Here is a 25,815-nt window from a genome sequence, read left to right as displayed (position 1 = left end):
TGCGATTGACGCGTCAAATCCACAGCTTATTGTCGAAAGAGCCCATTTATACATTCCCGGAGCCACGTCGCTTCTGACATGGCTGCGCAACAGCACATTTGAATACAGCTCAAGGATAGATACAAGACATTTGCAGCGCACGGTTAAAGCTATAGTGGTCGTTCACGCGGACGTAATTTCTAAGCCAAGGTAACCGGGCTGGCGAAAGCAACTCGCGATATATCCGACACGAGTCGTTAGCCACGCGAAAGTTAGCCGTGCGCGGCCGCATAGAAAAGGCGAGCCGTGTATACTGTGGTTAGGCCTAACGAGCTCGTTTCCATACGCGCGGCGCTTGCATGTAAGTGTTCCCGGCGGCATACCTTCTGCGAGGCACTCCCTTTTATGAATCGCCACGGTGAGCACGTTGTTATGCCGGACGTAATTGCAAGCGTCATTAGTCAGGGTGATCGTAATGACGAAATGTTCAGCCGGCCCTTTATTCTGTAGTTATTATCCATTTCAAAGCGGCGAACACGTTGTATGGCGACGCTTTGCGAAGTTCGTTTCGGATCGCCGACAACTGCACCACGCGCGATCGCGTTCCCCACGGACCACTATATGTTTAAGAGATACGCCGCCTGCTGGAGACAAGAAAAAGTTGAGGTATACGCAACCCCGCGAAAACCAAATACCGATTCTGCTGAATGGTTTACACGATCCCACAGATCCCATTCACGTTCCTTCTAAGCAGATTATCAATTCTATCCCAACACACATGTACGCATGCCACTAGTATGATTAACAAACTTTTCTTGTTTGGTTCCTATCTTAAATTAACAATTTGCACTGCACGATGAACCTGTCTCACATTTTGTAAAAAATGGTGTTTGCTTTTGTTGAGTTATTCGGCGGTAACGCAAAATATACATTACATACATTAGGATGTTCAGTGGTTTGAGTGCCGAACTGTCATTAAGAGCACGTGCCCGTTAGGCTGTGTATAACATTTACCCCAAGATCCAGGTCAAACAAACTTAGTTCAATGTCGCTTCCATGTGTACATCCCTATAATGTTATTCACGAAGGGAACCATGACGCTCGGTCGAGAACTTGGACCCTCACGTGTTCGCGGGGTGTGACGCCTTTTCACAGTCTATATTACCAACGCCTCCCAGATTTCCCGTGCCTGCCGGATAAGCGCGAAACGCCGGTCATCTATGGCGGCGCTGCCTACGTAGGAGTAAGGGTCTTTGTACTTGGCCTTTGAGATTGGCAATTTTGGCGTTTGCTACTAAATTCAGAGGATGCCTTGTATTAAAAAAAGTTGCTTGCTGAATGACGGCGTGTATTACGTAGGGTTAATTATAATTACGTTTACGCCTTTTTAAAACTTTTTTACGTTATTTTATTGCATATAAGCTCCAAAAACATAAAAACCTATTTGAAGACACCCCTACTTGAGTGGCGCCACCACCGTAGTTCCGACGACCGCCGCTTCCCAACTGACCACCGATAATCCGGCAGGCACGGGAAATCTAGGAGGCGTTGGTATTACAACCCTTTTCGTGGTGTCCCTGCGAAAGCACGATTTTATACCTCATACAACGTGCCTATTCTCAACACGTACTTCGAAGAAAGGCTATACGCCAGTCCTTGTTTGCATACATAGAACGCAGCTAGACGTCGCACAATACAGCCGTGGGTATGAGTATAACGACGGCTATAGCTCCGGCTTGTATAACCCGGACCTTCCAATGGAACGCGTTCTAATACGGAGTGCCGTCATCTCCCATTAATCATATGGTGCACCGGAAAAAAAGATAGATGCGAAAACGTTTCTTTTTTTTTTTCATTCGAATGTTACGAATACTTGAAACTCCATAATGATTTATGTACTTACGAGGCTGTCACACTGTGACCTCAGAAGCCCCTCCCAACTTCTATTAGTTCCATCTGACAGAACCTTTATGCATCTGTCATTCGCGTACATTTCGATTGCCACCTTCGTCGGTGAAAGCTCGTGGGATTTCAGGTGTGCGGATCTCTTCAGTGCATATATATCGTACTCGCCATAGGGACTAACAACATAGACTTCATTACTTCGTTTCACCTAACAAGACGTCGCTATGCATACGACACAAGAAGTCAGGGCCTCTGCTTCCTGCCCTTATGTCAAAGTAACTATGGAAATGGGAGGAGGAGGACAAGAAAAACAAGAAAGAAGGCAGGGAGGTTAACCAGGCACATGCCCGGTTTGCTACCCTACGCTGGGGGATTGGGAAGGGGCCTAAAGATGAGACAGTGATGGAGAAGGGAAAGAGGAAAAAAAAGGATTGTCAGTCAATGGACTGACGCGTATGCAGCGGTGGCACTACACAAACGTTAAAGGTGTTCACATAGGCCTGTAGCCCTCAAAAAGCACAAGACTGCTCTGACTGCTTTTTGAGCCGACGAAAGGCGACGACGGTGTTCCAGTAGCATCTGCATATAGAGAGTGGCCGATCGTCCAATGGTCACAATGTGTCCGATAGCTTCTGTCTTTCAGTGGCAAATCGAGGGCAACGGCATATCAGATGGTCCATGTCTTCTTCGGTGCAGCAGACGTCGCATTCCGCATTGTCGGTCAATCTGATGAGGGTTGTATATGCTTTTGTCAATGCAACCCCAACCAAATGCGACAAAGAAGCGAAGCTTCACGTCGACGAAATCCGGATGGAAGTCGAAGTTCCAGTCGAGGGTTTATTTGGTAGAGTCTCGTATGTCTTATGCTTGGGGTGTTCCACTGCAGCAGACACACACTACGTGCCAGGTGACGAAGTTGCTTTGCAGCGTCTGTCCTTGACAAAGGAATCGGAAGGGTGTGCTCTTCTTGGTGCGATGTGTGAGCCGCATTGTCTGTGGAATCATTGCCCCTGATCCCACAATGGCCAGGTAGCCACTGAAAATTGACCTCGTGGCCTGCGTCTGTGACGTGGTGAAAAAGTTTTACAACCTCGTAAGTTAACTGTTCATCACTCGGTATCATTCCAACTAGCCGCACCCTTAAATACATACTCTAAATATGGCATATCTGCTGAGACAGCTTCAATACACACCCTTCGATAATTTTTATTGTGTGATAATAAAGTTTCTTTTTCCACTATATGCATTTCGTTGTGATCATCAGATGCGTATGCGTATCTGTTCGGCCCATGGCGTTTTGTTGCCTTCATTATTTTTTTTATTTTTTTCCTATTGCACTTTCATTGTCTTCATAGTAATCTGTTGGCCTAAATGATGAACTTATGTGAATAGATCACAACATTTTCAATTGAAATGTGCCTTTTTTCCCTTTTACCCCCACTTAAAATTCCTTCGTTCTTCTCAATGGCATGATTGTGTCTCATGAGTCGTTACGTATAATGTTTCATAAAGAATCAAATAGTTTGAGAAGCACGGACTGCTGGGCGAGTTGATAATTCATCTTAGCTGCGCTGTGTCCAGGTGTCTTCCTTTTATGCTTCAATTTTTTTTTGCGCGACTCAATTAAGAATAACCATTTAGTTTAACCTACTTTCACTATATGTTGCCACTACCTATATTAGTGCATTCAATTCAAATGTTATATTTCCAGCGAAGTTTTTAATTCCTCTAATGACTCTTTGCTGCTGGACTTTGTATACAGGGTGGCGGAGCTTTGTCAAGCCACAGTACTGCGGCTTTTTTTTTTCTTCGCTATTCCCATATTTCACAAGGAAAAATAAAAGCTGATTGATTGATTAATGTATGCCTACCGATGTATTTAGATCAAAATCGTACGTACGCTTTACCGTTCTTCCTAAGAATGTTGTGTTTTACATGCTTCTTGTGCAAGTTTAGCGCCACGAAACGACGTCCTTTCCCCCCTGCGAGGCCTGACCAACCCGCTTGGCTTAAAACATGCTGATTGTATATGCGGTCCTTCAGAGAGAGAGAGAGAGAGAGATAATACCGTAGCCCTATCCCGCGGCCGTTTTCATTGTTCGCCGGCGCTCCAGTAAGATTAATCGTGCGAAAATGCCCCTCGGTATCATTGGGCACTGCTAATAGGGCGAAAGACTCGGACGTGTGTCTCTGCTGGGCTGTTACACGTCGCGGGGCTGCCGGGAGAACCGCCTTATCGTCAAGGGTGGAGGCCATTTTTCTTCATCACGAGACGTCCTCTTGTTGAACGCGCATGGTACGTACTCTGTCGGAGAATGCCGCACATGCGCCTGCCGACCATGCTTTTGTTGTTTTCGTTGGCCGGCGGCTGTATGAAAACACCGTGCCCTATGGCGGTTAACCTAAACGTCTGCGACTGCGCGGTAGGTGCCCAGACGGGGCGCGGCGCCATCGGTCCGAGTTCATCGTGCTCTATACGGACGAAGATGAGGTCATACGGCACTACACGCCTCTATCGTCATTCGGTTTTAGTTGAACCGGATGTTCCCTGAAGCAGTGCGGGATTCAAGACTGAGCCATGGATGTAGAAACTTGGGAGGCACCCCTCGAGTAAAGTGTCTACCTGATCGTCGTAATTGAAACACGAGTATTGCTCGGTTACCTATGCCAGTTCGCCTTGAGTCACCGCAGAATAACACTTAGTTGGACCAAGAAACCGATGCAACATGTCGTTCGCTGTGGCAGTATAGGTGCAATTATCGCAAAAGACCGACGTTGTTATTCGGTCGCCTGGTCACCATGATAGGGCTACAAGCTTGTGTGATTTCTGGGGCAGCGTGTTATTCTCACCGGTAGGCCGAGTCCGTAGGTGCACGAGCTCGCAGAGGTGTGTGATTACACTAAAGCTCGGCCAAGGGGCTGTTGAAGTGCATGGCAAGTTGAAGGGGATGCAATTAATTTACCGTCGCTTGTTGTACTATTTATTTATTCATTTTCTTTCATTTCAAGTACACTTTTACGTTTACGCTATTTCTTCCATCCTATTTTCGCTTACTTCGTCCCCCCTATCGTAGGTAGAAAGAGAAACATATTTCATTGCATATATTCAGGTTTGAGACAGAGAGTGAGTCTTGGACGGCAAGGCCAAAGGCAGATCATTTCCTGGCTGACTTAGGCCTTGTTACCCATACATTGCTGTTACAGTGAGGCAGCACAGAACACAAGGGCATCCATAAAGGGTAAGGGCACACTTTGTTACCCTAACTTCTCCCTCCACAACATACCATATTATACAATATAATATTACATACCATATTATTGATCCAGAACAAGCTACAAGCTTCCATAAAGATTTTGCTACTGCTATGTTAGTTGCAGCAACATCTACCTGCATGATTCTACGGGCTTCTATAGCCTGCCTGCTGCTATTCCTGCTAGTCGCTGATGTTATTTGTGGCTGATATATTTAGAGCGCCGCTATAGCAGCTGATTGACACATGTTAAGGGGTCTGTTACTTCTTCTAATGCTTACAGCGTCCTAATGGAGCTACTCTCGTGATCGTTGTTGCTGCTTCCTGCAGCAAACGCAGAGCTAACTACTACGCCACTTTAAAGTAGAGCCAGCTAAGAATATGCCTGGCAGCTATTCTGTGTAAAGCGTGCCTTCGATGTTACGCAGACTGTAGATTTTAGCGCTGCTCATCAGCTGCAGCTGTAGACGTGTCCCTCAGCAAGCTGCGTTTTAGATGGCATACATATTGAATGTACAACCACACGTAAATGGATTGCGTCTTCTCTTCAGGACGCCAGATATAATCAGAGTTCTGTTGCGACCACCATGTAATTCTGATTATTCCTTGAAAATTCAAACTACCACGACAAAATAACCTTGCGGATCCTCTTGCCATAACGTGTAGTATATATACATGGCTTGCTACGTTCCACTCTATCTCTTATCCTTTGCCTTATCCTCATCCAGACTTCCCTTTCCTTGATTTACTACACATATATATGCTACGCTTGCTTTCTCTTTCGTTACATCTATTTCATTGTGCATTTTATTATTTTATTTTTATGTTTCTCACCGTCTTTTTCTCCACAACGCCTTCTTATATAGTTTTACATATTGGAACTAGCCCAATTCCGATGACAAGAAGCTACCCCAGTTTTTTGTTAACACTATATGTACCACAGAGGAGAGTATAACTTCCACTGTTAGCAAGGTCCTACATTGGACAAACGGGGCTGTGTATTAACGACCGCCTCGGGAAGCATGCCAATAAAGTATTCGTGAAAGTGATGGTGCATGTCTTCCTGAGCATGTCAGGCCATGCTCGAGAGTACCATGTGTCGAGCAAGCCAGAATTATTGCTAAAAATAGAGATTGAGGCGTATTATAATAGATGCAATGGGTCGGCCTGCGTCATCGACAAGTCTATTGTACTCTCTCAAACCTAGTTGTCCTTCTTTAATCAACTGCTCACGTGATGGCATGTCTGTGGCAACACTTTCACGCCACTGAGCATGGCTAAAAGCTTACCCCGTTTTTCAGCAGCTTGCACCGGCCATAAACAGTGGTCTCTATACCAAGATTATCTGACAATTAAGTCACTTCGGCGTGTTCTACAGCATTCTATAAGGCAAATCAGTTAATGCGGACCGCCCCGCATCCATCATGGTGCAGATCATGCGCCTGCGTGTACTCAAAGTAGCTCGAGCTAGCACGTTCGCTTATGCATGTACCAAATCCGAAGAACAAGTCTTTTTCGTGGGGGGTCATTATTTCGTGGGGGTCATTCGTGGTGGTCATTACAACGCGGGTGCGTTGCTGCAGGCCATTTAACTGTTGACTGTTGCGGAGTCGATGGAGTCTCCCCGTAAATGTACGACGAGGGTGAGGAGGGTTAGCGGTGACGTGCAGCCGTGGCCGGCGGTGCTCCATAGTGAGTCCGGTCCTCCTTCGTCAGTATGCGGTTCGCCACGTCGACGGAACCGACCGAACGCCGGGCGTCCACACCTATACGTATACAAGGCTCCCACCCTTGTCTTCAGTTCTTTCTTTCTTTCCTTCTTTTTTCCTTCTTTCCTTCTTTCTTTTTTCTTTCTTTCTTTTTTTCTTTCTTTCTTTCTGAACGCAGCATCCTCTGCAAGAAACGCACAAGGTTAAGAGAGCCCCTCGTGGGAAACGTCGCGGCTCCACCGATGGTTGCCCGCTGAGCCACCATCACCGGCATCGCGTCAAGAACAAGTGTGTGCGCGCGAGCGCGAGTGTTTTTGTAGAAGTGCAAAATCATTTATCATGCCCGCTCCGAAGAAGAGCGCGCTGGCGCTACGGATATAAGCGTTCGGCGGACCTGTCGGCTACTTACCGGTCGGCCATTCTGTGCCGCATTTTCGCCGCACACAGGGGGTGTTCTTTTTGTTTTGTTTTGAATTCTTCTTACTGCGTGGTTACTAGTAAAATACTCTTTGTTAGGACTTTCCCTTCATTATTGTCTAGAAGGTTAAGGACTCAACCTTACTGCAGTTTTTTTTTTACATAGGGTCTCTCTCTCTCTCTCTCTCTCTCTCTCTCTCTCTCTCTCTCTCTCTCTCTCTCTCTCTTGTTGCTAATGAAGTACGTACAGCGCGGACTCTACATGGGGATACTAAAGAAGAGACACAGATTGCTGCTAGTGACTAATTCTACGCCCAGGTCACCCATCCGCAGCCACAATGTGGTTCCACGCTGTCGTCGCCGTAGTTTCAAATCAACCGCTTTCATGTGTATGTGCGTCAACCATAGCATTGTTCGTTTAGCTGTTAAAGGTGCAAAACACAAAAATTAACAGCCCCACATCGCGGCACTGAAAACCCTCCGTAAAATAGTCTGTATGCGTTTGCCTTTAGGTAGGGGCAGAAAGGCTGATGATGACAAAGGGGAATAAATGCAAGGGGCCGGCGCACAGCTGGAAGGGGAGGGGGAGCGTTCTAGAGCTACTAACTATTTAAAGGTGAATTCTGTCCCATACAATTGCCGAGACAGACAATTTATGTCATTTGTTAACAGCGGGATATATATTTACGCATGTTTCTTGACGATAACCACGGTGAATGATTCATTCACTGCCTGTTCTATAAACTTATGCTCTACAGGAGCCTTACTCAAACAAAAGAGGTAGGAGTGTTTACAGAGGTTTACAGAAATTCTCAGAAGAGACAGTGGACCTGTCTTGTCGCATTCAAAGAACAGTTTACTTTCGGCCTTAGCCTTCGAAAGACAAACACCGATGGAGGCCTTTTGGGAGAATAATGCCGTCGGTTCATTTTCATTTTTCATTTTTTTCGATCCGCTACGGAGCTTGTTTTTCCTCCTACTCGACCAACAAGAAGAGGGACAGGGGTGCTGCAGTCAACCCCCCCCCCCCCTCCCGTGAATAATTCAGCGCGCGTTTATGGTTAGAACAATGTTATGCAAAAATTACTGACTGCTTAACAGTCCACTGCACGTGGGCTTCTCAGTTCACGTGCAGTGGGTCAAATATGGGCTGTTAGGCGAGCCAGGGCTATCGCCGAGGACATCGCACGATGCTTCCCGGACCACCGCTCCAGGAGGCCTAGCTCGGACCAGTTCTTCCTTGTTGCATTCCTAATAAAGTTTATTACATACCTACCTACCTACCTTACCAGCCCTTTCACGTACATGCGCAATATGTTTCGAAGAGACGTAATTGTAACTTCTTATGCGGTTGCTGTTTTCATAACATTGGAAAGTCTCATCGGGATCTGCCAAGTCACTCTGTTCAATTAACAGCCTTCGGCGTCGTCCCTGCGCTGTTCCAAAGCAGCACAAACAACAAACATTGGTGAGTGCCCTGCCTGATACTTGCTCACATTAAGAAGAAACATTTCACCTTGGTCTTACAGCATGTACAGCATGTTCGGCGAGCGACGAGCGTGAATAGATGGTCCTCAGGCGTGGGCAAATTTCTTTTTCCCACGTTTGCGTCAGCAAAGGCCTTCTTGCAGGGCAGTCACGTCCGGCGCATCACTTTCACTCGGCGCGTCGCGTCTACGTTTCGTTGGGGGAAAGGCCTGCTGCGCCATCTTCCACCCAAGACGGCAACATCTAAAGAAAGCGAGAGGAGCGCGGGACACGTGGGGAGACCGAAGATACATGCATCTTTACGTGTAGCTGCGTGTTTTAACTCTTTCAGGCCTAGAACTTCATTTAAAAGAGAAATAGTTTTATTGAAAAACGGCGAAACCTTTCGCAGAAACTTATTTTCTCGGAAGCAAAAAAATGACAATTTATGACCGTCTAGCAGTAAGGGTCTACTGGTCACTTTCGGTGAAAGTATAGCTCTTCCTTTCTATAGTCTTTATATAGCATTAGCTACTAATGCAATATACGCTCCTGCACTATATCAACAAAATTAGAACACCACATACTCTTATATACTTAAAAAAATATCTCAGGTCCACCATCTAGCGCGCCTTGAGGACGTCGGCAGCCGGAAGAAAGCAAACGTAACATGTCACATTGAAGCCCAAACAAAGTAGCATCATCTCTGTCAGACTACCAAAAGCTTTAAAATATGCACCATCTAAAGTCCGACACACTGGACTCACGTGTTTCAAGAGGGGAAAAAATGAAGAGAAAAAAAGTAGTTACCTGAGGTGACCACCGCAATGGAAAGAGTCAAAGGCGAAGCTCGTTATGTTTGAGTTAAAACCGAAGAGATACAACGTCGGGTGTATGTAAGGAACCCTAATGCGCCGTTTCTGATCAGCGACGCCCACCAACGCACACAGCCTCTGCAAGAAACTTAGCTTCCCGGCGCGGAGCAAGCCGGTGCCACAGCTGCAGCTTTGCACGTTAGTTCTGGCGTTGAAGTTTGGACAATCGTGCACGGTCTGCGATCAGCTGCGATCCGGCTTTGCGTTGCTTACGCAAAGAAATGACCTGCCATAAGCCAAGGCCACGTTACTGAGTATAAGCTCAAGGTTTACGCGGTTAGGGCAAACTTCTCCGCTTTTTTTTTTTTCTGACACAGTTGTTACGCGGTGTGCGTACACTACCTTAGGTACTTCGGGTAATCTTGTTTCTGTATGATGATAACGTCTGGTCAGACGTATGTAAGTAAGTGTTAGCACTTCCGATAACTGAAAGAATGTCTAGAAACGGATATAGAGAACCAGCCGTATGAAGCCGGAAGTCACAAGAAAATCGACAAGGATTTCTTAGAAACTAAGATTTTTAGTTGCTGCGAAAATTCCTCTTGGTCCGGGGATCAAATCCGGGTCTTACGTCTTTCTAGATTGGTCGCTCTACCAATTGAGCTAACCATGAAGGCAGTAATTGAAAGCGCAAGGGTGAATTTACTGACCACTCGAAGCACATAGGCACAAGCAGGGTTAAGGAAGAAAAATCGAAAGGGAGATACGTGTGCCATATCGTTCTATAAACTGGTCCTTGTTAATTTTTCTTTCTCAACGCTTCCACGAACTTGCGGTATACCGCGGGACTTATTTACCATGAAAGAATGTCACTCAGTGCTTCTCTGACATAGTATTTGACAACTTTGAAAGCGCATGTAGATATACCACACTGCATTTTTAGGTGTCTTGTATCTTTATCATGATATGTTTATCAAGGAGGGCCATGCATCTAATGATGCCGATCCGTGTTTCTCAATCGTAATGTTTCGAAGTATCAAAAGTGTATTCATCTTTGCTGCGGTCTTAGGTATATGGGATATCTTGTACCTGCACACAATACGTGAGGCAAGGTGTGCATAACTAACAGTAATTTCGATACATGAATGAAAAAATGAGATTGGGATGCTGCTCTCGCAGCATCACCGGGCGAAATAATAGGCGTCGGCTGAATTTCGCTCCTCATGCTGATGCTGCGGCCACTACGTACACCACAATACAGCAAGTTCAGTGAATGTCGCCATATTTAAAGTGCGTGTTGTGCCATCTGTTGCAGGCGGGGCGAAGCAACACTCCGAACTGTCATGCGAGCAGAAGCTCGGCAAGGCAAACGCAAAAATTCCCAACCCGAGTCCGGCTGTAAGCATATTTCACGCTTTCCCTCTGCTGGAAAGTTCTACCGTTTACTTGTGAAACGTCGATAAAATATTCCTATACAGTCCGGAATGCCTACAACACGTGCGTTGCAGTCTGCAGAAGCAAGTTTATCAGGTACGTACTATCGCGATGGAAAGAAATAACGTGAACAGCGGAAGGCATGGCTTTCGATTCAGTCTAACTGCGACATGCCTCGGCTGTCGCTAGGCAAAACTTGTGCTTGCAGCTGGCATCACCGTAGTAATGTCTCCGGCTCGCGCTCATGCACTGCATGAGCTGATCATTTGCCACTCACGCCAGCCACTCGAAACATATGCGCGGTTCGAAAGTGCCAGCCAAAGCAAGCTTCTATCGTGCTATATACGGTAACCAACGTCGACGGAAACAACAGGTTCACCTAGCGACGCCTAGAGAAGCACCGTTTCACCTAGTGACATATGCACTGTTCACGTTTGTTTGCATCGTGATATCACGCGATTACCTTTGTACTAAACGTGCGCTGTGTGTGCATGCACGCGTGAGTCGTACTATATCCTTTTATGGACATGCGGCCTGCGAAAGATTACGGTAACTATTTGGTGCCGCATATAGGCATACAGCTCGGAAACTCCTGGTGTAAAGTGAAATAGATGGCGGCACGCTTAAATACACGCAGTATAGGTTTACAGAGACTCTCCAACGTTCACTGGCCGTATACAGTCATAGGAATGCGTGGCGTAGTGGCCCAGGAACCTTTGACCAGCCCTGTACTTACTCGTACAATTTTACTGGGATCGCAGCTTTTCTCGTTCATTGCAATTATCCAATTGTGGCCGAGTTCAGCGCCTTTCGTTGCGAATAGACGTCTGTGCAATCTGAAAACACCGCACCGGCACGATTGTATCGCGTTGTATCGGGAGTCCTGAGTAATTTATTTCGCTTGCGTTGATCGATTTAGCATCGAAAAACGGCACAGTGGTGCCCACACGACTTTTTGTAAGCGGCAGCGGCGTGAACCGCCGATCTCTCGCGTTTTAACGTCCCAGAGCTGTTGCTTGCCAGGTGAACTTAGCACAATATAGGTATACACGCCTAGGTATTCTAGAACAAAATGGCGTATGGGGTACTCCGCCGGGAGCCCAGGCACCTGGGTGTGAAGTAAGCGTGCTCTGGTCTTTAAATCACCTCAATCAAACTAAAAGCGGCGACATTGAATTGAAAGGCATTCGCAAATGAATTGTGATGATGACCAGTTCATAAGAAGTGCAGTTAGCAGCTTAAGATGGACCTGGCTAACCTCATACACAGGACAGCTTACAAAGGCCAGTATTCCAGTAACCACTCCTCGCGGCTGTGGGAAGTCGATTGGCGACAACTTCCTCTTCGAAAAATATTCGAAATACATCTCACGAAAGCTCTTTCTTTTTTTTTCTCCTTTCAGTCGTTGTGAAGGTAGATATGCGGAATCTCATGCTACCACTTCCACCCAACGTACTGTAACTACGCTACCACTGGCCACAAACGGGCCAACGCTACATAGTCCGGAAGCAGCTGCACTCCTCCAGGGGACCCGTCCCCCAGGTAATAACTCGTACAAGCAGCGAGAATACGTCGTGGGTCGCTTGACATGACGAGTACAAAGCGAAAACTTCTGCTTGGTACGTCCCATAGTTTCGACAAGAATGATGGTGAAATGAGGGATTCATTCCGCGACGTCGTCGACAGAGATGCCTTCTCCGACTTAGACGAAGTTTCGACCATGTGTCTTCCGCAACGGCTTCCTGTAGCCACCGAATCATAGCGAGAGCTGACTAATTTTTCACGGTGGCCCCTGTGGTCGTCAGCCATTCCTCTTGTGTCACCTCCATCTGGTCGTAAGGTTAAAAAAAAAAAGATGTGCGCAACGGTTCTCGGTAAATAATGGTACTGCTTTTCTCAACTGCCCATCTTTCTCTTACTTTCTTATTTTAGGGCCGAAGCTCCTCATGGTCTATGGCGATCCCGCGTCCTTCCAGCGGCGTGGCCAGCTCACTATATCCACATACATACATACATACATACATACATACATACATACATACATACATACATACATACATACATACATACATACATACATACATACATACATACATACATACATACATACATACATACATACATACATACATACATACATACATACATACATACATACATACATACATACATACATACATACATACATACATACATACATACATACATACATACATACATACATACATACATACATACTGTGATGTAACAGTAAAGGCAACCTTTATTAGGCCCGGAAGACACGATGAAGCGACCACGCCCAAGGCACAGAACTCAGACAAGCCAAGTCCCCACAGCAGAAGAAGATGACGATTACTCATGATGATGAATATTTGTAAAGATAGATGATGTGCTTAATGAATGCCTACACTAACTCCCCCCCCCCCCCCCACGTGAAAGCGGTCATCCTGACCGCAGTTCTTGACCGCATTTTAAAGCGAAGATGAACGCCGTATGAAAGGCTTCATGCGGGATACGTGGACTATTTCTGCTGCCCTGTAGCGGCGGTCCGTCGGAAGAAGAACGGGTGCCACGCGATAATTTACAGGAGACGTTTGCTCCAAGACAGTGTAGGGGCCAATAAAACGTAATTGAAACTTCTCGCACAGTCCGGGAGTGCGAATGGGTGTAAGAAGGAGGACTTCGTCGCCAGGGCTGAAAGACACGGCACGATGGGAGGCATCATATTCAAGCTTGCGATCCTGTTGCTTGGCTTCAGTGTTGACGCGAGCCAGCTGGCGGCAATGAAGTAGACGAGACACGTATTCTTCACTTGAAGATGAACATGGTTTGACAGGCGCAGAGAAGAACGAAACATCGAGGAAAGAAGAGGGGAAGCGACCGTGGACGCGGTAGAACGGCGAGTAACCGGTTGTGCGCTGTACAGAGGTATTATACGCAAAAGTGACAAATGGCAAAATGGTGTCCCAGTTTCTGTGGTCGGGTTCGATATACATCGCAATCATGTCTGACAGTGTACGATGGAAGCGCTCAGTCAGGCCGTTCGTCTGAGGATGGTAACTGGAGCTTGTTTTGTGTGTAGTGCCGGCTGCCTTGAGCACTTCTTCGACGAGTGCTGAAAGAAATACTCTTCCACGGTCGCTCAGGATTACACGAGGAGCTCCGTGTCGAAGGATTATTGCTCGAAGAATGAAGTCGGCCACTTCCGAAGCTGATGCAGAAGGCACGGGAGCTGTTTCGACGTAGCGGGTCAGGTGGTCGACAGCTGTAACTATCCAACGATTGCCCGTGACAGTCATAGGAAGCGGACCATACAGGTCAATGCCAACTACCTCGAATGGTTGCAGGGGACACGGGAGCGGTTGTAATTGTCCACTTCGAGTTGATGTAGGTAGCTTGCGACGCTGACAAAGGGCGCATGAGGCAACGTACTTCGCGACACAGGTGGACAAGCCCGGCCAGTAGTAGTGACATCTTATGCGGTCATACGTTTTCTGGAAGCCCATGTGTCCAGCAGACATGTCGTCGTGATATGTCTTGAGGACTTGAGCCCGAAGTGCGAGGTAGAACGGGCACCCAGCGTTGACCATCAGGGTGGTAGATATGACGGTACAGGACGTGGTTGTTGAGCTTGAATTGCGTCAGCTGTCGGCGAAGACGGGCGTTAGGGGGCCGGCAAGTCCCGTCAAGACGGTCCATGATGCGGCGACAGTAAGGGTCAGCACGTTGGTGAGATAAGAACAAACCACACTCGCTTGGAGAAGTTGGGTCCAAAGTAGTTAATGACGAAACATGTAGGGAAGAGACGGCCGAAAGCTTCTCGTGTGCAGCAGTGGCGGGTTTGTTAAGCGGCTCCGAAGACAGCGGGCAACGCGAAAGGGCGTCGGCGTCTTGATGCTTGTTTCCCGACTTGTATGTGATAGTGAAGTCGTATTCTTGTAAGCGAAGAATCCAGCGACCAAGGCGGCCGGACAAGTTCTTGATTGTCGAGAGCCAGCACAAGGCGTGATGGTCCGTAACCACAGTAAAGTGGCGGCCGTGGAGATAAGGTCGAAACTTTTGTATCGACCATACGACCGCTAGGCACTCCTGTTCGGTGATGGTATAATTCTTTTCAGCAGGGGTCAGTGCACGGCTCGCGTATGCGACGACTTTCTCACGTGAAGATTTGTCTCGCTGTAGAAGAATTCCACCAATGCCTCGACCACTAGCGTCTGTATGCAGGAGCGTAGGCGCGGTTTCGTCGAAATGGCAGAGGACTGGTTCGGATGTGAGTGCACACTTCAGTTGGGCAAACGCCGCTTCACATTCAGGAGACCACACAAAGGCGACGCCTGATCCGAGCAACTTGTGCAATGGTGAAGCTATTGAGGCGAAGTCTCGAATGAATCGGCGAAAATAAGAAGCGAGGCCGAGGAAACTGCGCAAATCTTTGGCTTTTTCAGGACGCGGGAAGTGTTGGACAGCGGAAATCTTGTCAGGATCGGGACGAATACCGTCCTTGCTTACGATGTGGCCTAACACTTTAATCGTCTTGCTCACAAAACGGCACTTCTTGGTGTTCAGCTGAAGGCCTGCGTTTGCAAGGCACGTAAGAACTTCGTCCAGTCGTTGCAAGTGCTGAGGGAAGGTTGACGAGAAAATAACGATATTGTCTAAATAGCACAAGCAAGTCTTCCACTTAAAGCCTCGTAAAACTGTGTCGATCATCCGCTCGAATGTTGCTGGAGCATTGCAAAGGCCGAATGGCATGACGTTGAATTCATACTGCCCATCTGGTGTTGAAAACGCTGTCTTTTCTTTGTCATCCTCGTGCATGGGTATTTGCCAGTAACCTGAACGCAGGTATAGGCTTGAAAAGTACTCAGCACCTTGCAGTGAATCCAAAGCATCGTCTATGCGCGGCATGGGGTAAACATCCTTGTGGGTAATCTTATTAAGTGCTCTGTAGTCCACGCAAAACCGCACGGAGCCATCTTTTTTCCTTACTAAAACAACAGGGGATGACCAAGGACTCGCGGAGGGACGTATAATGTTCCGTTGCAGCATATCGGCTACATTTTGTTCAATGATTTCACGCTCGGATGAAGAGACGCGATATGGTCGACGGCGTACGATGGAAGTGCCATCGGTCTGGATACGATGCCTAATAATGGACGTCTGTCCCAGAGATGAGGAATGGGCATCAAACAATCTCCTATGCTTTTGTAGCAAGGCAAGCAACTCATCTGTCTGTGAAGAGGTCAGTTCTGGACTAATAGTCACAGCAAGAACAGAAACGCTTGATGAACGTCCAATAGAAGGAAGGTCAGAACACGCTGGCATAAGAGAGACAACAGAGACAGGTTGAGATTCAGAAACGCAAGCCATTGTGGTGCCTTTAGGAATGAGAATTTTCTCAGAAGTCTGGTTTGTAGCGTAGAGAAGTCCGGAGCCATTGTGGAATCGCGCTAGACCTGAAGCAAAGGCTATACCTCTTGCGAGACAGCGTGCAGATGGTTGGACAAACACGTCACCAGAGTCGATCACATTAGAAGTGATGGCAACTATCCGCTGATGACCAGGTGGTAGCTCGGTCTCTTCAGCAGCGAGCAAGCGAACGGGCTTGTCATCCGCATACAGGGCATAGTCAGTTTCCATCATATGAACATTTTCTTTACAGCAGATGGAAGCGTTCGCCGTATACAGAAAATCCCACCCTAATATAATCTGGTGGGCACACGAATTCAGCACAGCAAATTGTACAAAATGAAGAATACCAGCAATGAAAACACGAGCGGTGCAGATAGCGGCAGGTCTAATGGCGTCCCCTTGAGCAGCGTGCAGTGTAGGTTCATCATAAGGGGTGGCGACTTTTCGTAGACGTGAGCACAAAGAACGATCAATCACAGACAAAGAGGCACCAGTGCATATTAAAGCGTCCACGTACACACCTTCTATTAAAACAGCTATCTTATTATATGGACGCGCTGGAGGAATTTCTGTCTTTTCGTTCGATGCAGCTTTTCCTCCAAAAGCTGCAGAGGTTAGTTTTCCGGGCGTTGGTTGGTGAATTGCGAGACAGGTCGCAATGGAGACGTGGAACGGCGGAGGGGTGAGGGTGAGCGGCGTCTAGTAGAGCGGTAGGAACTTGTTGGCTCAGATGTCGCAGTTGGAGACGGTGAGCGGCGTAGCGGCGGATCATAAGGACGACGTTGGAAAGCGTACCAGCTTGTCCCATCATCCCGTCCGTAGGTGTCGAGTCCACGACGCTCGTCCTGCTGACGCTTCCGACAGACGCGTGCAATGTGGCCCCGATAGCCGCAGTAATAACAGATCGGACGATGCGGCCGACGCGGTGGGTGAAAGGGCTGGCTAGTCACACTCGGAGTTAACGAAGCCAGCGGGACAGGCGTCGAGTGTGCGGGCATCGGTTGTACCACGGGTGGTGAGCCAGCGAGGACTTGTGCGTACGTCGGTTGGAGTCGAGGTACTGGAGTGTCTACAAACGCTGGCCTGGTCATGGACGCCAACTCCTCTTTGATAACATCCCGCAAAACATTGTTGGAGGGGGGAGGTGGGCTCGGTGTCATTGAGAGGCCGAAAGATTGTAGCTCTTCCCGTATAAGCGCCCGGATCATGGCACGCAATGAGGCATCAGTCGTGGTAGTGGTTTCAGAGCTGTCCGGCGGTAACCGTTGGGATTCAAGTTCTTCCAGGCGTTGGCACGTGGCAACAACGTCAGCGACCGTAGTCGGGTTCTGAATGACCAAGGCATTGAACGCGACCATGCCTATCCCTTTTAGTAGATGACGAACTCTCTCTGATTCAGACATGGACGTGCTGAAACGGTGACAGAGAGCAAGCACATCCTCTATGTACGATGTGTAGGACTCACCGCATTGTTGCTTGCGAGAATCCAGTGTCTTCTTCGCGAGAGCTGAACGAACCGCCGGGGTGCCGAAAATTTGGCGAAGCTGTTGCTTGAAACGCGTCCAGTCCGTAATGTCCGTTTCATGATTGAAAAACCATGTTTTCGCTACGCCCGTGAGGTAGAAAGAAACACGGCGAAGCTTGGTAGGATCATCCCAGTTGTTAGTGGAACTCGCTCGATTGAACTGGTCCAACCAATCTTCCACATCTTCACCTCGAAGTCCGGCGAACGTGGGCGGCTCACGCTGGTGCGCGGTGATAATCCACGATGGATAGGCCGTGGTAGCCGGGGCCGTGGAGGTAGACGCAGAAGCGCCGGTTGGCTCGTCCTGAGGCATGTTACCGGACACCTGGTACAAACGACGACCTGAGCGCAGCTCCAGGAGGCAGATCGGGCTGGGAGAGGACGGAAGATCGTAGAGCACACTCCACCACTTGTGATGTAACAGTAAAGGCAACCTTTATTAGGCCCGGAAGACACGATGAAGCGACCACGCCCAAGGCACAGAACTCAGACAAGCCAAGTCCCCACAGCAGAAGAAGATGACGACCACTCATGATGATGAATATTTGTAAAGATAGATGATGTGCTTAATGAATGCCTACAATACATACATACATACATACATACATACATACATACATACATACATACATACATACATACATACATACATACATACATACATACATACATACATACATACATACATACATACATACATACATACATACATACATACATACATACATACGGATGGCCGCTTCGCCCCACTCATCAACATTCACTGCATGGATATGCTGTGATTTTATTTATTCAGGTTATGAGAATATTTTTGTTGAGATCGTGGGTGCGATGATTGTTCAAGTCAATTACGTTGTGTATCTGCTGCATTACTACACCCAGTTATATTCGAAGACTGCGTGAGACTTGCGAGAGATAACGACAATTACGAATGACGTCATTGCTAATTATATAAAGCGCTTACTGTGCCTTTAATGTGCTCTATTTTTTATTTGACAATTCTTTTACAGAGGTGCCGCAAAACATTGCAAACACAGCATTTTTGTTGTTATCACTGCTCCTTTCACATACGATATGATTTGTATTAGGGGTGGAGCACCTTATGGGTGAGGCTTGTTCTACCATGGTGTCCGTTATCATGGCTATAGTCGAAACATATGTGAAACGCAAAAAAAATCACACAGCATATTCATGAAGTGAATGATGATGAATGGGCGAAGCTCCGGGGTATCATCAACCCCCGTACATTGCCCCTCGATCATGTTCATATCGATAGCCTTATACCTATATGGGTGCCCATATACGTCTAATGAATATATATATATATATATATATATATATATATATATATATATATATATATATATATATATATATATATATATATATATATATATATATATGGGTCATATACCTATATACTTGTCTGTCACGCCTTATATACCCATATATCCATACGCATACACATATACGCATATACCCACATACCCATATACCCACCTACCCTTGTACCAATATACCCATACGTACGCCGACGGACAGGGTACAGTAGGCAGGGGACATGGCTCGATACTAAGGAGCTACGCCCCTAAAAAGGTGGAAAAATAGACTACTATCGATCATAATTGTTAGAAGAAACAATAAAAAACACCCACAAGCCTTTTTCTTTATTATACTTGTAGGTGACTTCAACGTATACATTATAGACCTTAGGGCCAAGCCTTGTCGTCGACTTTTTATGTCATTTTATGTTGCTCAATTTACATATTTTGCCACAACGCTCGGGTAACATGTTAGACACAAAACAATAGACTAGTACCAAACATAATTGTAACATAAAATTGCAAAACACCTACAAGCACAAATCCTTTCTGTTATTCGGCGACTTTGACGTAGACGTTATGTACATTAGGACCTCGCTTCGCCCACCACTCACCATCATTTATTTGTGGAGATACCTCAATTTTTTTATTTGCAGTGAAGACACGAGGACGCAAAACTTAGTCGTGTTTGATTTAAATCTGCTATCTTCTCAGTATATCCTCACTGCTTGCAAGGCATCCCTCACCTAAACAATTCCATTAATTAATACCGACCATCTTTTTTGCAGTTCTAAACTAATCGTTCTCCAATGTCAACCTCTATAGTACTCCTCACGAAGGAAAGACAGAGGTCAACTAGATTTTGACCAATTTGCTAACTGACGCGTTGTCAAATGGAGAGAAAGAGAGAAGCAATATAAAAAAAAGGTGGGAATGTTGACTATGTTACGTCTAGTTTGCTATCCTACAAAGAGAAATAAGGGAGTAAGAGAGAGAGAAAACGATGCACATTAGACACGCGCGTTAGAGATGAAGCGAAAGAATTACAGCCCGGATGATTCGCATTTGACGTTCAAGATGCATCAGCTGCAGACGAGCGCTTAAAAGCCGGTTGCATTCAAGTGTTGCAGCGGGGCACCTCTGGCATTCTGGGCAGATCAGCGGCAAGGCTTTTATTCCGTGAAAGTCCGACCGGTAGCTGCGCACGTAAATGTAACAAGCTCACCGCATCACCACAGGCTACGCTGACGCTCGTGCACCCGTCGGCGACCGGTCGCACCCTCGTCCCGTCTGCACGTACTCGACCACTGCTCGTGCAGTGAGAACACGCCGGAAGGATGACCAAAACAACAACGAAGAAAGAGAACGTGGCAGTGGCTTCGCAAATGCTTAGCGAGTGTAGGGAACGAGCAGCCCGCGATGCCTCTCGCGTTCTCCTCACAGTGGTGGCAGCACCGGTGGTTGCACACGAAGGACAGAAGAAAGAAAATACAAGACTTCAAAAGAAAGTGGCGGCGGGAGTAGTGTGGAAGAAGAAAGATTCCCGCAGAGACTGGCGATGAGTCGGCCCCGTGGGCTTGGCCCGATGCGAGGCGAAACGGCGGCGCATACCCCGCGCCCTATCAGTCCTCGATTAATCAAACCTCGCCGCTGCCCCGCCAGCCTCCTTGCCCGCTGCAGAGCCCCCGTCGCGTTCCGGCCTTGTCTGCTGCTTCGGGCAGGTGCACGTGTGCGAAGGCAGCGGTGGTGCTCAGCGGTCCGTGCAAACGCGGGGCAGCAGCAAATGCCGCGGCGATACTGGAAATAATCAGCGAGGCCACTGTAAGGCGCGAGTCCGGCCTTGTGCCAGGACACAGGCACGACGCGCCGGCGCGGTCGCCCGTACACGCGTTCGAGACATAAGGCCACAGCCTCGGATTCCTCATCAAACGCGCAAAGTGGCTGCGGGTGTTAACACAAGGGACGAAAAGATCGTTACGGGATGACATCGCTATATTGCGTTATCACGCGTTGGTCGCAGGTCTCAAAACCTTCTGAAGCAACGTGACATCGCGAGACAGCTTCAGCACATGACATTGTCGCTTGGTGATACGTGTGCCCATCTCGGAGGCTCCATAATGTCACGTATTCAGAAAGTTTGCAATGTCTCCGCTCTCGGAGGCAGTACAGAACCACTTTGAAGGCAGAGAGCTGCCGGGGAGGAGAAGGCCAATGCAATCAACTTAAAAGAAAAGAACAACAAAAATGTCTCTCGTATTCGAGTTGTCTGAGGCGTGTGCACAATGTGAGACCTTTTAAAGAGTGATTCAAGGTGGTAGGCAACCCTGCGCTTCACGGCGTCTGCGCGGAGCCAAGCGCCGTATTCTGCTGGTCGACTTTGTTAGTACGGTTTATACTGTGTATCTTCGTGCTGTGGTGGGTACAATCAGTTGTGGTGGCAGCTTGAATCGTACAGGAGCGGGTCGAGTTCACTCGTCGCAGGCTGAGATCATTTGCCGCAATCGTGCACAACAATTAGTCGAGGCCAGTTACAACAACCCGCCAAAAGCAGTTCATTTGTCCACCTGATAGTAGGCTGCCTCGTGGTAATGTGTTCGCTAACTGACCTGATTTAGCGACTAATGGCTAATATAACGGTCTCAACCAACAGAACTGTGAAAGTCGACCCAATCTACACACTTTTACGTGCACATGCAAACGTACACTGGTGGCGTAGATGGTTCTGAAACAGCTAGAAGCTATTAGCTGACTGCGTAAAACGTAGTCAGATTTTAGGCCATCACAAGGGCTATCGTCATAAAGTGGACTAGTTGAATGCGACCACGTAAATGTTGTCGAGTCGAGTTTTCGGAGGCCAGCTTCTGACTAGCCGCGTACCTACGAAGTTCTTCAAAACGAGGCCCATGAATGAACATTTCACGCGTAAGCACACGCTCGTCGCACGACCTTGTGAGCATAAACGTTATCAAGGCAATAGCCTGGGCGTCACATCAAGGGGGTAAATTTACCGTCTGACTTGCTGTGAACTTCTACACGCTGCAGGGAAATTACTGTCAGTCTCTCCCTTTTTTTCCTTCTCTTTCTCTTTCTGATCTTTCTTGTCTCCTTCCCTAATCCTCCAGTGCAGGGTAGCCAACTAGATGTCTTTATGGTTGACCTCCCTGCTTTTTTCCTTTTGTTGCTTCTTTTCTCCTTCCTCGCCGGGGTCAGTGCAAGTGATGCAACAAATCATAACGTGAACACCATATAACGTTACGTAACATCACGTCACGTGATAACGTCATCACGTGACATAGTCGCTTGGTCCAAGTGGGCCAAAGTCAGTTGATAAAATCTAGGATTTGACGGAATCTGGCCTTATCGGGAGGAGGCATTGCTAAAGAAGAACACGGGCCACAACAAAATCACTTTAAAACAAAACAAGATTGCGAACAAGAATCCCGTGGGGGAGCCGAAATATCCTGTTTTGTATTAAAGTGTTTTTTTATTGCTGTAGGTGTTTCTTCTTTTGCAAATAAGCCAGGGGAAGTGGAGCAAGTTTGCAGTGTCTGACCGACGTATTCACAAACGCCCCTCGACTCGCCTTTCACCCTTCACTTGACAGAGCTGCGCACTGCGCCACTGCTCGGATGAAAATGACGCTGTGCTACTCAAGAATAGCAGCAAATTGTCAGTGATATGCAGTGACTTTTCCTGCCTAGAGATGGCGCTCCCATCTGCTTTCTCAAGTGACGGTGGAGCGTTGAGTGAAAGGTCCTTCTAGAATACGGGGGTGAGGCCCTGGAGGCAATGCTAAACAAGCTATACTCTGGGACGAATTTCTGTAGCAATGAAGGGAAAACTATAGGGGCAGAGCTGCTGCTCTTGTACTCCTCCGCGAAATAGTGCGGTTCGGCTCGCCTTTCGAATGACACCCGAGTCCAACTTATCCCACTGCACACAATTTGATGCGTCTGCCTACAAAGTTGTTTGTCGCTGTCGTTTGTCAGTGAAATACGGCACAAATTCCTTCGGCAAGTCGTCCAAATAGCTGGAGGGCGACGCGGGCTCACCCAAAGACAAAGCCGCCATTTTGACTGTGAGGTCAAAATGGCGGCTTTTTTTTCATACGCACAAAAACGCAAAATGACTCTTTGGAAGGCCACAACAATCATAAATATCTCTTTGGTGTGAGCAGCGTCTCCTTGTACATCATCCAGTCAAAAATAATGTTCTTTTTGAGATCACAACACGGGTCGCGTGTGACGCCATAGTTGTCCGCCGCCGGTGTCCGTAATCAGTATGGCACGAAATAATAAAACAACTCAGCAAATTAAAAACATTAAGGACGCAATGAGTCTCGAGCCCGGGTCCCCTGCGTGCCAGCGCAGTATTCTACCGCTGAGCCACACCGGTGCTTGGAACTCGTTTTCAAACTGGCCAGGCAGGCTTGATGTTGAAATTATTTATGAAACAGCGCACGACGACAAACCCAAAAAGAAAAAGAAACGATAGGGACACCGCTTCATAAGTAATCATTATCTATCCCCAGCTCACCCAACTTTCGACATTATTGATGTCGGGAAAGTAATCGCGTTAATATGAATAATAAAGCGTGTTGGAACAGGAAAAGAACAGCCAGCCATTACACAATGCGAATTGCACGACGAGTGCGTCGTCCGATGTTTCAACCCATTACAAAAGCTTGTTGATGATTGATATGTGGGGTTTAACGTCCCAAAACCACCATATGATTATGAGAGACGCCGTAGTGGAGGGCTCTGGAAATTTCGACCACCTGGGGTTCTTTAACGTGCACCCAAATCTGAGTACACGGGCCTACAACATTTCCGCCTCCGTCGGAAATGCAGCCGCCGCAGCCGAGATTCGAGCCCGCGACGTGCGGGTCAGCAGCCGAGTACCTTAGCCACTAGACCACCGCGGCGGGGCTTACAAAAGCTTGTTCTTGATCACCTATTGACTGTGGCGCATATCCACTTGAGGCGTAATTCTTCATCGTCGTCAGACACTGCCTAAAAAGTGCACAACATTCCTAGCAAGTGCGTAGCGGATACCACTCTTCTCCGAAGAATGACGAAGCACAGGATAGTGAATGCCAGCCTGCTACACAAAAAGTTTTCATTTTCGGTGTAGCAGGTACCCAGCAAGTGTTTTTGTAGCAGTTACCCAAAGAGTGGTTATAAAAGGTTCTGAAAAAGCCACTTTTCCAGCTTTCACTGTGACTGTGTGGCGCGTTCCACGCAGTCCTTGAGGTTCTTTAATACTTTCTCGCCAAAAACAGGGACGCGTTTGTAACACACTATTCTACAGCGGTGGCACACGCCCACTTTGGCTCCGTAGTGTTCCCTTCATTGCCACAGAAAGTTTTTTCCCGAGTATAGGTTAGGTTCAGAAACACTTCGAAGAGTAGGAGTGTGGGGAGAGGTCAGTACTACACGACTTAGAAGAAAAAGGAAAAGATTGATTTGGTCTTCGAGTCGCTTTAATTAGGCAAGCGCGTAAGAAGCTGTGTGAGTTTTTCGTAGCTGACTTAGATTCTAGACATGTACCCCCGCTGGAAAGTATCACGTACAAATATGAGCCCCTTCATACAGAATATTTCACATGCAATCTCCTAATAGTTTACATTTAAGGACACTTCTGCGTAAGCGAAGAAGGGAGAAGAAGGAGAGGGGTCACAAGAGAATACAGCAAGTCTACTCAGATACGTGTGCAAGCACGCATTAGGACATATAGCCTCACCGGAATAATACTGGAAGCGTGGTGTATTGCCATAGTGCGGCATGTGACTATATACAGACCACAGCATCGTGCCACCGCACACAATGCGAAACAAACAAACATAGAGGTTCAACAAAGACACGCGCCGCCGGCCAACTTGAGTCCCTGTGGCAAGTGACGCCATACGCAGCCCGCAATAAACAAAACCCGCCGGCCGTCCATTCACGTCTTCATACCTCCTTCTCTGCGCCCTCGGTTACACATACCAATTTGGTTAAGAGCCATAACAAGCCGCTTACTGCATTATTCTGTAACGTTCATAAGCATATATAGACAAACTCGTGCGAATGCACCCACACGAGTGTACGAACACAGCCACACAGACTCGTCGGTCCTAAGAAACGAAAACGGAGCGCGAGAGTCACGTTATGAATTAATTAGGCGCAGCACGTCGTAATTAATGGCTTGCGGGCGCAACGGCCTCCCTTCCTCCTCGCCCTGCGCGCCGATGCTGTGCGTGTCGGTGAAGATAAGGCCAGCCTCATCGACGGCAGCATGTGCGAACGAGCGAAGCGTGCTCTCCCGATTAGCGATGCCTGCGGAGGGTCCCTCGACGGCTCGCGCGTGGGTCGTGAGCAACGTGTACGACATATGTTGCGGACAGGATATAGCCTAATCCGAATTCTGATAGCGGTCGTCTTGTATATGGAACTGTGCTTCGTTTTTATCGTTTCTGATTTATGTCCTTTGCTTTACGTCGTCGTCGACTTCTCTCTCTCGCCATTTTCCTCCGTCGTCTTCCTCTTAGAGGCCTTCATTATTGTTGTTGATTTCTTTGTTGTCCGTAACGTTTAGTTT

At 47.5% G+C, this 25,815-nt stretch overlaps 2 long non-coding RNA genes across 2 annotated transcripts in view; one reads left to right on the top strand and one right to left on the bottom strand.

Moving 5' to 3' along the window:
- Positions 1-20,614, bottom strand: part of LOC142768573 (uncharacterized) — a 36,536-nt gene extending 15,922 nt beyond the window's left edge. Inside the window, exon 1 of the long non-coding RNA XR_012885341.1 lies at positions 20,462-20,614. This is a non-coding gene — a long non-coding RNA (uncharacterized LOC142768573). The remainder of the gene's footprint in view (positions 1-20,461) is intronic.
- The window catches only part of LOC142768574 (uncharacterized), a 71,459-nt gene that overhangs the window by 38,701 nt on the left and 6,943 nt on the right, over positions 1-25,815 (top strand). The window lies entirely within an intron of this gene.

Source organism: Rhipicephalus microplus, chromosome 8, assembly GCF_043290135.1.
Source record: "Rhipicephalus microplus isolate Deutch F79 chromosome 8, USDA_Rmic, whole genome shotgun sequence".
NCBI classification, from domain to species: domain Eukaryota; kingdom Metazoa; phylum Arthropoda; class Arachnida; order Ixodida; family Ixodidae; genus Rhipicephalus; species Rhipicephalus microplus.
This window is presented reverse-complemented; position numbering and strand designations above follow the sequence as displayed.